The sequence below is a fragment of the Ictidomys tridecemlineatus genome, chromosome 1 (genome assembly GCF_052094955.1).
Source record: "Ictidomys tridecemlineatus isolate mIctTri1 chromosome 1, mIctTri1.hap1, whole genome shotgun sequence".
In the NCBI taxonomy this organism is placed as follows: domain Eukaryota; kingdom Metazoa; phylum Chordata; class Mammalia; order Rodentia; family Sciuridae; genus Ictidomys; species Ictidomys tridecemlineatus.
The window spans coordinates 47892710-47905646 of record NC_135477.1 but is presented as its reverse complement, the minus strand read 5'-3'; the positions used below and the strand labels follow the sequence as shown (position 1 = coordinate 47905646).

The following is a 12937-nucleotide window of genomic DNA, read 5'->3' as shown; positions in this document are numbered from 1 at the left end:
CAACTACAAAAAAATTTAACAAAATCATAGGCCAAGAAAATTAAGTATTAATTTGTTAATTTGTTATATAAGGTCCTTAGGTGGATTAGGTCATTACCTCAAGATCTCAAATTAGAGACAATAGCATCTAGATGAGAACTCACCTATTGAATCCCATTCTAGTCTAACATGTTCTACACCATGTTGCCTCATTTGCTTGCAGCCATGTTTTTCAACCAGGAACAATTTTTTCTCTCACTTTTGTTTGTGACAACTGACTAGGGCATAGGACTCAGGGCTCCACTGGCATCTAGTGTATAGAGGGCAGGATGTCATTGTACATCCTTAATGCACAGGATAGCCACCCACAACAAGAATCATCTGACCCCAAGTATTAATAACATCAAGGTTAGAAAAGCCCTAGTTCATCTTATGTCTCAGAATGCATACTCTATTTAAAGGATGACTATCCGCTTCCACTTTATAGTTAATCATAAGATAAGTGCCAGGAGACTTTAGAATGACAAAGTTTCTTGTAGAAATATGCCCACATACTCCTTGACCCAAGAAAATATCCATATATGATCCAGTTCATAATTGATCAATGATGGTTCTCAGAGCTTATGCCAAATAAGCTCTAAGATGTCTCTTTAGATAGAAATTGTTAGAGCTGGAAAACTTTGTGATATGGAGTTGTTGTACATTTCTTATACATGCATTTTGTATGTGTGAGTAGACATCTGATGATAACAACATTTAGCTGCATGTTCATAGATATATATGTACATACACATTAACTTGAGTAATTTTTAGGAAATATGTACATTTTCTTTTAAACTCCACATATCAATTTCTGTAATTGAAAGCTCTAAAAAAATATACAAATGAATATTTAAGAGCCATATTACCAAATGTTTTTCAGAATAATCATTGTTTGTCCTCAGTAAAGCACAAATTCAATTAGACTCTGAAATTCATTTTTCAGAGCATTACAACTTGGCAAAATTTTCTTTTGGCGGAAACACTGCATGCAAGTTTCTGGCCCAGATAGAAATCTTTGGAGGTGTAGCAGAAAAATCTTCAGATAATTGAACAGCTAAAAATTTTCCTCAGTTGAAAAGAATAAATTGTTTGCACATGGAATGTTAAAAACTGTACTTAAAGGAAGTTTTAGGAGCTGAGGTTGTGTCTCAGTGGTAGAGCACTCGCCTAGCACATGCAAAGCACTGGGTTCAATCCTCAGCACCACATAAAAATAAATAAATAAATAAAGGTATTGTCCAACTACAACTAATGTGTGTATGTATGTGTATGTGTGTGTGTGTATGTATATGTGTATGTATATACACACATATATATATGTATGTGTGTGTATAAATATATATATATTTTTAAGGACGTTTTTAAACTCTTGCCTCATTTCTTATAAACCTTAGACAGTCTTGAGCAAACCAGTCCATAATGTCACACTAATCATTACAAATATTTCTTTTTTTTTTTTTTTTTTTTTAGTTGTAGTTGGACACAATACATTTATTTTATTTATTTATATGTGGTGATGAGGATCAAACCCAGGGCCTCACATGTGCTAGGCAACTGCTCTAGCACTGAGCCACAACCCCAGCCCGATTACAAATATTTCAACAAAGGTATTTGTTAAAATGAATGCTTCCACTGGTCAAGGTTTTCCAGTGTGGGATTTCTAACATTTTTTTTTACTGATTCAAAGATTCTTGATAAAGTGCTAAGAATATGACAGTTAATATAGAACTTAAAGAGGTCTGAGAACCAGGCATGGTCACCTATAATTCCAGCAACTCAGGAGGCTGCAGAAGTATTGCAAGTTCAAGGCCAGACTTGGCAATTTAGTAAAATTTTGTCTCAAAATAAAAAAATAAATAGGGCTGGGGGTATAGCTCTGTGGTAAAGTGCCCCCAGTTCAATCCCCAGTACTGCCCCCCAGAAAAGTCTGAGGCTCTTTAATCTCAAGCAGGACAAGTTGGAGAGGCAAGGTATAAAGAAACAATACAAATTATTTAATTCAGTATGGTTTTGAGTATCTGCTCTGTCAGGAATTGTGATTATAAAGGTAATTGGCAAAAATCCCTGTTCTTAAAATATATGAGAGACATATTCCACTCATACAATATGAGGATTAGTATATTCTTTTTTTGAAAATTAATATATTCTTATGAGCTAATTTTTATAGAACAAATGGGACAGAAATTTGGGGAAAGCTTCACAAAGAAAGTCAGATTTGAACCAGACTGTGAAAATTTCTTAAAATTTTGTTGATTACAAAGGTATTCCAAATTAATGAAATAATAAGAGCAAAAGGCAAAGACTCCTTAACGTGTATAATGTGTTACAAAAAAATGACAAATATTAGGGAAGGAGTTGTGAATTGGATAAACATGAAATGGTAAAATGTGATGGAACTTGAATGCTATGCTGCACAATACATGATTAAGTTCTTAAAGAATATACACAGAAGGAAGAGATCTTTTGGACTCAAAAGCATTTTGTAATCAGTTTACCATAATTCCATAAAGAAAGAAACCATACTCCATACTTATATTTGCTTAACAAAGCCCTATTTCACAAGGTTGAACAAATACTAAAGATGAATTTTTTATAATTAAATGCTAAAGAATAAAAGATGCAATAATCCCTTTAAAAAGTATTAGTGATGAACAATTCTGTGAAGCTACAGTGAAGCAAATGTGATAGGAATAGAAAAACTGTGGTAAAAGCACTTGGGAAAATGCCCTAGAAAATTAATAAAGATTGGCTTGTTTTAAAGATGATAAACAGACTAATGCAAAAGACTAATGAATTCAGTCATGCAGAAAGTTTATACCAAAGTGCTTGCTAAAGGAAATGCTACTAGATGAGAGTTTATTAAACATTTTTTCCTTTAAGGAAAAATGTTAAATAACCCATCCATAAAATTTGCATTAAATTACTAAATTAGGAGATACAGTAGCTGATAATAAAATTATAAAAATTCTGATAATGCATTCTGGAAGCCAGAAATATAAGGGTTTTTTGTTTTGTTTTTTGTAATAATAAGGATTGAACCCAGGGCCTTGAGCATGCAAGGCAAGCACTCTACCAACTGAGCTATATCCCCAGCCTCAGAAATAAAAAGTTGTATTTAAAAGGAAAAAAAAATAGCCAGGGATGATGCATACCTGTAATCCTGTTATTTGAGAGACTGAACCAGGAGGATCACAAGTTCAAGGTAGCCTACATGGTTTAGCAAGACCCTATCTCAAAATAAAAATAAAGGGGGCTAGGGATGTAGCTCTCAGCAGTAGAGTGCCCGTGGTTTCAATCCTTAGTACCTAAAAGTAAATAAATATATGTATAAACATATATTAACATACAATATAAATGTGTATATATTATATATATATATATATATCCCATTTTAAAATCCACCTACAGGGCTGGGGTTGTAGCCCAGTGGTAGAGTGCTCCTAGCGTAAGGCACTAGGTTTGATCCTCAGCACCACATAAAAATAAATAAGTAAAATAAAGGTATTGTATCTCTCTACAACTTAAATTTTTTTTCCATTACAAGCTGCACTTAACATTAGAAAAATTATTTTCACTTCAAGAAGATATTTCTGATTTAGGAGTCAGGAAAGGAAGGGAAGAATCACCTTTAATTTAGTGCAGTAGAAGTATCTCCCCAAAGAGTCCACACCTGGGGCTGGGGTTGTGGCTCAGCAGTAGGGCGCTCACCTGGCACGCGCAAGGCACTGAGTTCGATCCTCAGCACCACATATAAATAAATAAATAAATAAAGGAATTTTATCCAACTATAACTAATTTATATAATATATATATAATTATATATATTTAAAAATAATTTTTTTAAAAAAAAGAGCCCTGCTGGGCATGGTGGTACATGCTTGTAATCCTCCTGGCTCAAGAGGCTGAGGCAGGATGATTAAAAATTCAAAGCCAGCCTCAGCAAAAGTGAGGCACTAAGCAACCCAATGAGACCCCTCTATAAATAAAATATAAAATAGGGTTAGGGATATGGCTCAGTGGTCAAGTGCCCTTGAGTCCAATCCCTGGTACCCAAAAAAGGAAGAAAACAAAAAGAGTTCACACCTACAAGGTGCATAATATAATTATATTCTAGGATTCAAAATTATTTTTGTGAAAACTTTTAGATAAATTTATGTGGCTGGTTGAATTTTCTGGGGAACAATGTCCCTTCTTTTTAAGGGGCATTTTAATGAAGAATTATTTTTAAAACGTCTTATTCCCTGTCGGTGTTATTTAAACTTTTAGAGGATATTTATCTAGGTCTTATGAACGGTTAGGTGGATAACAATGTGGGGAGGCCTAGAGAACAAGGACTACTTCCCTGGAAGTCATATGGATCCTTCACAAAATTTAGATTTCTGTCCATATAGTTGGTACATCTAAATATGCCCTTGAATTCCAAAACATAAACCATGGCCTTAACTTTTTGTGTCTTACAGTAGGAGTCAGCATTTTATTTCTCCCATAAATTAGAGATCATTACAAGATTATTGTAAAGGATCAACATTGTTTTGTTATGATCAAATAAATAGTATTTTGGCAGTCAGCTAGTCTGGGATCTTTTAAGTTTTCTTTTGAAATGGCTTCAGGTTTATCAGTTTCTGTCTTAACATTTTCTGTGTATTTAAATTTGTGTTTTTAAGTGGGTTTTTGTTTTTGTTTTGTTTTAAGTACAAAGAGCAGTTTGGGGGGAAGAAATTTTCAATTTCAAGCAATAAAATAAAGAACAAAAAGAAAGGTAGCAGAGTAAGGAAGGAGAATGGGAGAGGGAATGAATTTAAGAAGTGAAAAGGGGGGCATCAAAATAAAATCAAATTCCATGCATACATGATTATGTTGGGATGAGCCCAACTGCTATGTATTACCATAAAACTCTAATAAAAATATTTTTAAAGAAATATTTTTTTAAAATGAACAGTTGGCTGCAGTAAACTTTTAGAAGTCTGCTTGTTGGTATTTGAGCAGATGAAGTAGATCATAATGGGGGTAATTAGATTTCTTTGACAGGTGATAGTAAGAACCCAACTGAGCTTGCCACTTGTAAGTTTATCTATAAATCATAGGAGCATTCAACATCATTAAAATTTAATGTGGGGTCTGTTTGCAAATCAGGTTTCCATGTGTTCCTGTATATTTGGTAGTCTTAAGTCAACTTCAAAACATAGCCAGATTTTTCCTTCTAATTATTTTGTGTTTTATCTAACAGGAAAGTAGAAATAACTGTTTACTATTGGGGTGATAATTTTTCTTCAAATGAGTCATGCCAAACATGATTTTGGGTGTTGACCTGTTGCGCTATTTTTGTAGTTCACAAGCCAAAGCTGTAATAAATTAAATTATAAAAGATTAGTTGCCCAAGAAGGTGGCATTGTAGTTCAGTTAAATAGGAAAGCATAGCCAGCAAGACCTGGAAAAAAACTTAACCCAGGTGAGGCAAATGTTCAGATGACATATTCTGGGTACAAGATATCTGCATGGTTGCTAACTGTACTTACACTGACTTAATGTCAGATTTGCTATCAACCCCTCTATCTACAACATCTTATCTCAAGATCTTCCTCATCTAGGTAAAGTTTCTTACAGGCCCTCCTGGCTCCACTGTCCTGACTTTCCTATTTAACCCAACCACTATGCCTTCTTCCTGGACCACTTATCCAACTCCCAAGGGATACAATAGCTTCATCAATTCTAGTGTGAACACCAGTAAGATATTATGTGACCTAGGAGTGGTGGAAGAAAACTGGAAGAAGCTCTTTTTGAGGAGGCAATCAGTGTCATTCAGAAAGGTCTATTCTTACATAAGAGGAGCTACATTGATCTTCTCAAAATAAAGGTTGTGAGGAGCTAACAGGCACTAAAATGCCTAACAAATACCATGGAATTGGAGCAGTCTAGTTTTAAAAGCAGGGATGAGAATGTAAAGAAGAATAATGAATTAGAGGTAAGTATTGGAAATCTAGACAGAAGCTCATCTCAGTTCCTGAGATTCATTAGTCAGAAGACTTGCAGTTAGACCATCACAACTCACATCTGAATGTCTGAAGTAATTCCACACCCTGCTTTTGATTTGTAACCTCTCTTGTGAGGATTCTCTTAGAGCTGGCACTCAACTGTGTAAGTGCACCCTGAGCTATGAAGACCTGGGTAAGATATAAAAGTGAGGAGCATATGCACACAAATTACAACTTGAAATGTTGAATAAGTTATCTGAGTATGTGTATATTAGGCAATTAGTTGCAGTATGTTTAACTACAGCATGCTTGGAGTAATATTGGATACAAAGATGCATGGCCCTTATTTCAACGTGCTTATATTTAAGTAAGGCAGGTGAAACATGGCACTAGAAGATCATGTACATTTTACCTAAAATGTACCAGAAAGGATTATTTGAATATTACTCAAAAATATACTGTAGAAGTAATGCAAGCATGATGAATTCCCTTCATGACAGTGATCAGAGTAACGACATATTTTAGAAGAATAATATGTAAACTGGGATATAATGGTATTTTGTTGCAAATAAGAACTTCAAGTGACCTTATATATTATCTACTGTAGCTCAGAAATTTGAAAAAAGTTGAGATCTGCTGTTATTGGGAGAAATTTTGGTATAGTTTTTCTTGGTAAAAATACATGTCAGAATATGTATATTCTTTAACTTTACCTACAGGAATCAATTCTATAGAATAATTTAGCACAAATAGGCATAAAGATTTACGTACAAGTATTTCAGGGGGTGGGTGGGTACTGGGGATTAAACCCGGGATCTCACGCATCCAGGCAAGCCCTCTACCACTGAGCTATACCCCTAGTCCCATACAAAGATATTTAGCATGAAATTGGTCTTAAATTTCTTATTTAAACTTCTCGTGAAGCAAAAAGCTGTGAAAATAGTAGATTTTCCATATATCCTTCACCTAGCTTTCCTAACCATAAACATTTTTATATAACCACAGTACAAAGATGAAAACCAGAAAATTAATATGTATAATTTTGTCATCCTAATAAATAAATAAAAGTAAATATATTTTAAAACCAGGAAATTAATATTGATGTAATTCTATAATGAAGCTATAGACCTTACTCAGATGTTGTCAGTTATCCCAATAATGATCATTTTCTCTAGACACAGTGATCCATGCCTGTAATCCCAGCAGCTCTGGAGGCTGAAGTAGGAGTATCACAAGTTCAAAGCCAGCCTCAGCAATTTAGCCAGGCTCTAAGATACTTAGTAATACCCTAAAATAAATAAATAAAATAAAAATTAAATATTTTTAAAAGGGCTGGGAATATAAATCAGTGGTTAAGCACCCCTGGGTTCTGTCCCCAGTACCTCCCCCCCAAAAAATGGTGTTTTTCTGGCCCAAGATATAATCCATGATTTATGCTACACTAAGTAAATAGTCATGTCCTCTTTTTTTCTTACAATCTGGCATATTTTTCAGTCTGTGTCTTTCATAACTTCGACATTTTAAAAGAGTACTGCCCAGCTATTTTGTAGAAGAATGTCTCTCAATTTATGTTTGACTAATTTTCCCCATGATTAAATTCAAGTTACACTTTTTTGGCAAGGACACCAGAGAAATAATATGCTCTTCTCGGTGTATCATATCCAGAGACATATGATTCAATTAGCCTCATTAGTGGTGATGTTAACTTTGATTCACTTCACTTGGTGAAAGTAGTGCCTGCCAGGCTTCTTTTCAACGTTACTATTTTTCTCTTATTAATGAATAAATATTTCGTGAGATACTTATATCTCATTCATTGATTAATCTTGCCTGTAATAATTGTTACTGTGTAATCATTTTATATTCTATATACTTTTATTATTTGGAATTCTACTGTCAGAAAAAGCTTTCCCTTCTCCTTTTTGATTTATTCACATTTATATCATATGCACTCATGGATATTCATTTTATTCTATAGATTAACCCATTATGTCTCACCATCCTATGTATAAAATGCCAATAAAGACTTAAATTAAAACTTATAGATATCCAATGAAACTTTATAGTTTTTACTATTATTATTTATTTTGTTCCTCAAATAGTCCTTGGTTTGACCATTGACTGCAAGTTGGGTTTTGTTTTTGTTTTTCCAGTGCTGGGGATTGGATCCAGAGGCATGCTACCATGGAGCTACATACCCAACCCTTTTTATTTATATTTTTTAAGATTTTTTTAAACCTTTATTTATTTTTATGTGGTACTGAGGATCAAACCCAATGCCTCTACATGCTAGGCAAGCACTCTACCACTGAACCACAACCCTAGCCCCTTTATTTTATTTTGACACAAGGTCTGCTAAATTACCCAGACTGGCCTCTAACTTTTGATCCTCCTGCCTCACCTCCTGACCCATTGGGATTACAGGCATGCCTGATTCAAGTTAATTCTTTTTTTTTTTTTTTAAGGTGTAGTTGGACACAATGCCTTTATTTTGTTTATTTATTTTTATGTAGTGCTGAGATCGAACCCAGGGCCTCGCATGTACTAGACAAGTGCTCTCCCGCTGAGCTACAACTCCAGCCCCTCAAGTTAATTCTTAATGCACTTTCAACATGCTCCCATCATTTTTTTTTAACTTCCTTACATTCTGGCACCATTAGCTCTCCAGGTTCATCTTCCCTACCCCAGCCATGGCATCAGCTATTTCTCCAAAAGACCCTAATTCCTTATTAAGTATTATGTGTGGTCATTGCTACTGTGTTATCTTCTTTATGAATGAGATTAGGAAATACATGAAGGTATATACACATTTATGTCTATATCCATAAATGTATATACTTTATAAACCTGAGTTCATACTGATAGACATCACCTACTCCAATCTTAACACCACAGCATTCCCTCCACATCCTGATTAATTTTAATTAATTTTTTATAGTACAGGGAAAGTTGCCTTGGTTCTAAAAAGTCAAGAACTTTTTTTTTTTTTTTTTTTTTTTTGGATGCTTGCTATTGAGCCCAGGACCTTACATATGTTCTACCACTGAGCAATACCTTCAGCACTTCAAGAACTATTCACAAAGATGTCCTAACCAAGGGATCATTGCCCTCTCATCCCATTTTTCCCCTTTTGGTTTCCCTGTTTTTCCCACTCTGTTTCCATTTACCTTTTGTGGATAATCTATCTCAATTTCAGGCTTATCCTTCCTTTATTTTTTCTTTTTGCTTGTTTTTTCCCTAACAGCTTCATTGAGACATTATTCACCTACCATATAATTTACCCAGTTAAGTATACCAATCATTGTCTTTATAGTATATCCACAGGACTTCATAACCATTATCACAATTAATTTTAGAACATTTTCATCATCTCAAAAAGAAACTGTCTAGTTTCCCCCAACCCATCCCAGCTATAGGCAACCACTAATCATCTCTATGCATTTGCCTATTCTGGAAGTTTTGTGTAGGTAGAATATTACAATATGTGGTCTTCTTTGTTGGACTTCTTTTCTTTATTCTGTTGTTTCCAAGGTTTATCCATGTTATAGCATGTATCATAATTTCATTTCTTTTATTGCCATATAATTTCCCATTGCATGGCTTATTTGTTTCTTAGGGCTCCTGTAACAGATTAGCACAAACTAACTGACTTAAAACAACAGAAATTTTATTCTTTATCAGTGCTAGAGGCTAGAAATGAGAAATAAAAGATCAGCAGAGCCACACTCCCTCTGAAGACTCTAGGAAATCCTTTCTTGTCTGTTTCTTGCTTCTGGTGGCTCCTAGCTATCAGTCCTTGGTTGTAGTTGTATCACTGCAATCTCTGCATCTGTATTGCTCTCATCTCTGACTTCTGTCTTCCTGTAGCTGCCTTCCCTATGCATTCCTGTCTGTCCTCTCCTCTTATTATAAGAACGCCAGTAACAATACAGAGCCTGCTCTAATCTAGTAGAACCTCATCTTAACCAGTTATATTTGTGAAGACCTCATTTCCAAATGACATCACATTCTGAGTTTCTGTGTAAATGTGAATTTTGAGGGTATACCATTCAACTCACTATACATTGATATGACATTTATTTACCTGTCATAGAAGTTATTTTTAGAAGTGATTTTATATTATTATTATTATTAATATCAGGCATTGAACCCAAGTGTGCTTAACTATTGAGCCACATTCCCAAGAGCTTTTTATTTTATTCTGAGACGTGGTCTCACTAAGTTGCTGAGGCTAGCCTCAAACTTGTGATCATCCTGCCTCAGCCTTCCAGATTGTTCAGGTGCATTCATATGCCATCATGCCTGGCTAGTCATAGAAGTATTTTTAACATGGAAAAATGAACATAATATATTAGTGCTTTTTTTTCTGTGAGTTTTTAAATAAATATTTTTTTAAACCTTCATTTCATTCATTCATTCATTCATTCATTCATTCATTATGTGGTGCTGAGCATCGAACCCAGTGCTTGACACATGCTAGGCAAACACTCTACCACTGAGCTACAACCCCAGCTAAATAAATCTGTTTTTTATGGTATCATATTTTTTACACAGTACGAGATTCTGCACACTAAGCTTGTTCCCCATCTATTCAGTCCCTTTCTCAGAGTCAACCAATGCTTCCACTGATGTCAGCTTTCTATGCTGTTCCATACTTTGCTTTATTGCTTAATATATTCCAGAAATTATATTTTTATGGCTACAAAATAGCCGATTTTATTCATGCACCATAGTTGCTATTTATTAATTCTCTTCTGATATACATTTTAGCATAACTAGTTTTCTGCTCTAACAAATATGGTATCATTATTTCAGTGACCAAAGTAACTGGAAACAACCCAAATGTCTATAAACAGACAAATAAATGACATATTTATTAGGCAGAGTACATAATGAAAAGAAAATAAATGAATCACCCCTACACTTGGCAATATAAATGAATGTAAAAAACAAAATATTGAGCAAAGTCTGATCCAAAGAGTATAAACTAACCTAAATAGGGTAGGAATTGCGTTATAAGTCAGTCCTTCCTTAGGAAGCAGTTTTAACTCTAGACAAAATATTCAAATCAAACTACCTGGAGACAATAGAAAACAATGAAAAGCAGGCAGAAACTGAAGAGGAATCTAAAATTGGAGGAAGATAATGGAATCAAGTTTTCCTATGTTTATGGCTTCTTTCTCTAGGACAGGTTCAAGTCAGCATTACGCAGCATGCATAAAACTTGATCAAAAATGTACAGTCTTACTGGCATGAAGAGCCAGGGGAAGAGTTTGGGAGTTGGGCTCAGTGAGCCACCTGTATAATTTCAGCAACTCAGGAGACTGAAGCAGAAGGATCATAAGATTAACACGAGATAGAGGCCAACCTCAGCAATTAAGCAAGACCCTGTCTCAAACTAAAAAATTAAAAGGGCTGGGGATGTGGCTCAGTGGTTCAGTGCCCCTGGGTTCAATCTCTGCTACCACAAAAAAAAGACCTTCTCTAAATCTCTGGACAACCCCTGAATTACACATGTGCACAATAATTTTCAAGCATCCCTTCTAAAGCTAAAAGAACTGAATGGAAATTTTTGTCCATTGGTAGGGTGCAGAATTTCAAATTTAAGTGTAGCTAAGTTTACCTGACTATTTAAAAAAAAACAGTAATCCTCTTCATAAAAATACAATTAATTGGTCTCTACAACAATTTTTTCTTAAACAACCCGAAAATAAATATTTTAGGCTCACAGACCTTCTGGTTTCTATTGTAAATACTCAGCTATGCACTGGTAGTGCAAAAGAATACATAGACAGTACATAAACAAGTTAGCATGATTGCATTCCATGAAAACCTTATTTACAGTTTCTGGATGTAGTTTGTCATCTGCCTGCCCTACAACATCTTAGTCATAGTATTCAGGATACAACCTAAATTATGATTTTCAGAAAATGCAAATACTTCTGTGTGTCTAGTGTAGTGTTCTCTAAAGGTAAATTAAAAGGTAATAAAGCAAGAAAGATAACTGACAGCTAGATTTGAAGTAATATTTGAGTCTTGGCTAAAGAGTTGGGCCTCAATTAAAAGGATGTAAGAAAGTATTTAAGAGTTTGGAGGACAGAAATAATATGTTCAAAACAGTAGGTCAGGAGATATAATTCTGTGGTAATGTAAATTAGACTGGAGGAAGGAGAGGATATAATCAGGCAAACTAACTTGAACAACAATGTGAATATGCACCAATAGGAATTGAAATTAGAAATGGTGGCAAGTTGAGCTGGCAGTGTAGCCCAGTGGTAGAGTGCTGGCCTTGCATGCAGAAGGACCTGGGTTCAATCCCCAGTCCCACTAAATAAATAAATAGAATGGTAGCAAACTAATGGAAACAAGCCAAGCGTGGTGGCACACACCTGTAATCACAGCTGAGGCAAGAGTATCACAAGTTTGAGGCCAGTCTCAGCACAACTTAGGCCCCAAGCCAAGACCCTGTCTCAAAAAATTTTTAAATGGGCTGGGGATGTGGCTCAGTGGTTGAGCACCCCTGTGTTCAATCTCTAGTTTAAAAAAAAAAAAACTAATGAAAATTAGGTAATATAATTTGTTCCTTTCTTCTTATGAGGTTGAGAGCCTACTATGTTCCAGGAACTGGGTAAGGTTCTGGAACTCATAATATGTAAAATATAGAGAGGTGTAAAGAAACAATCCCATTTGTTGTAATAAGAACTAAAATAACCAAATGCCAAATGTTTTCTCTTGTATAAGGAGGCTGATTCATAGTGGGGTAGGAAAGGGGAGCACTGAAGAAATAGACGAACTCTAGATAGGGCAGAGGGGTGGGAGGGGAAGAGAGGGGGTATGAGATTAGTAACAATGGTAGAATGTGATAAACATTATTATCCAAAGTACATATATAAAGACACAAATTGGTATGAATATACTTTGTATACAACCAGAGATATGAAAAA

The 12937-nt window shown here is 34.8% G+C and overlaps 1 protein-coding gene across 6 annotated transcripts in view; it reads left to right on the top strand.

Annotated features, from left to right (window-relative positions):
- Nucleotides 1–12937, top strand: part of Adk (adenosine kinase) — a 459652-nt gene that overhangs the window by 380736 nt on the left and 65979 nt on the right. The window lies entirely within an intron of this gene.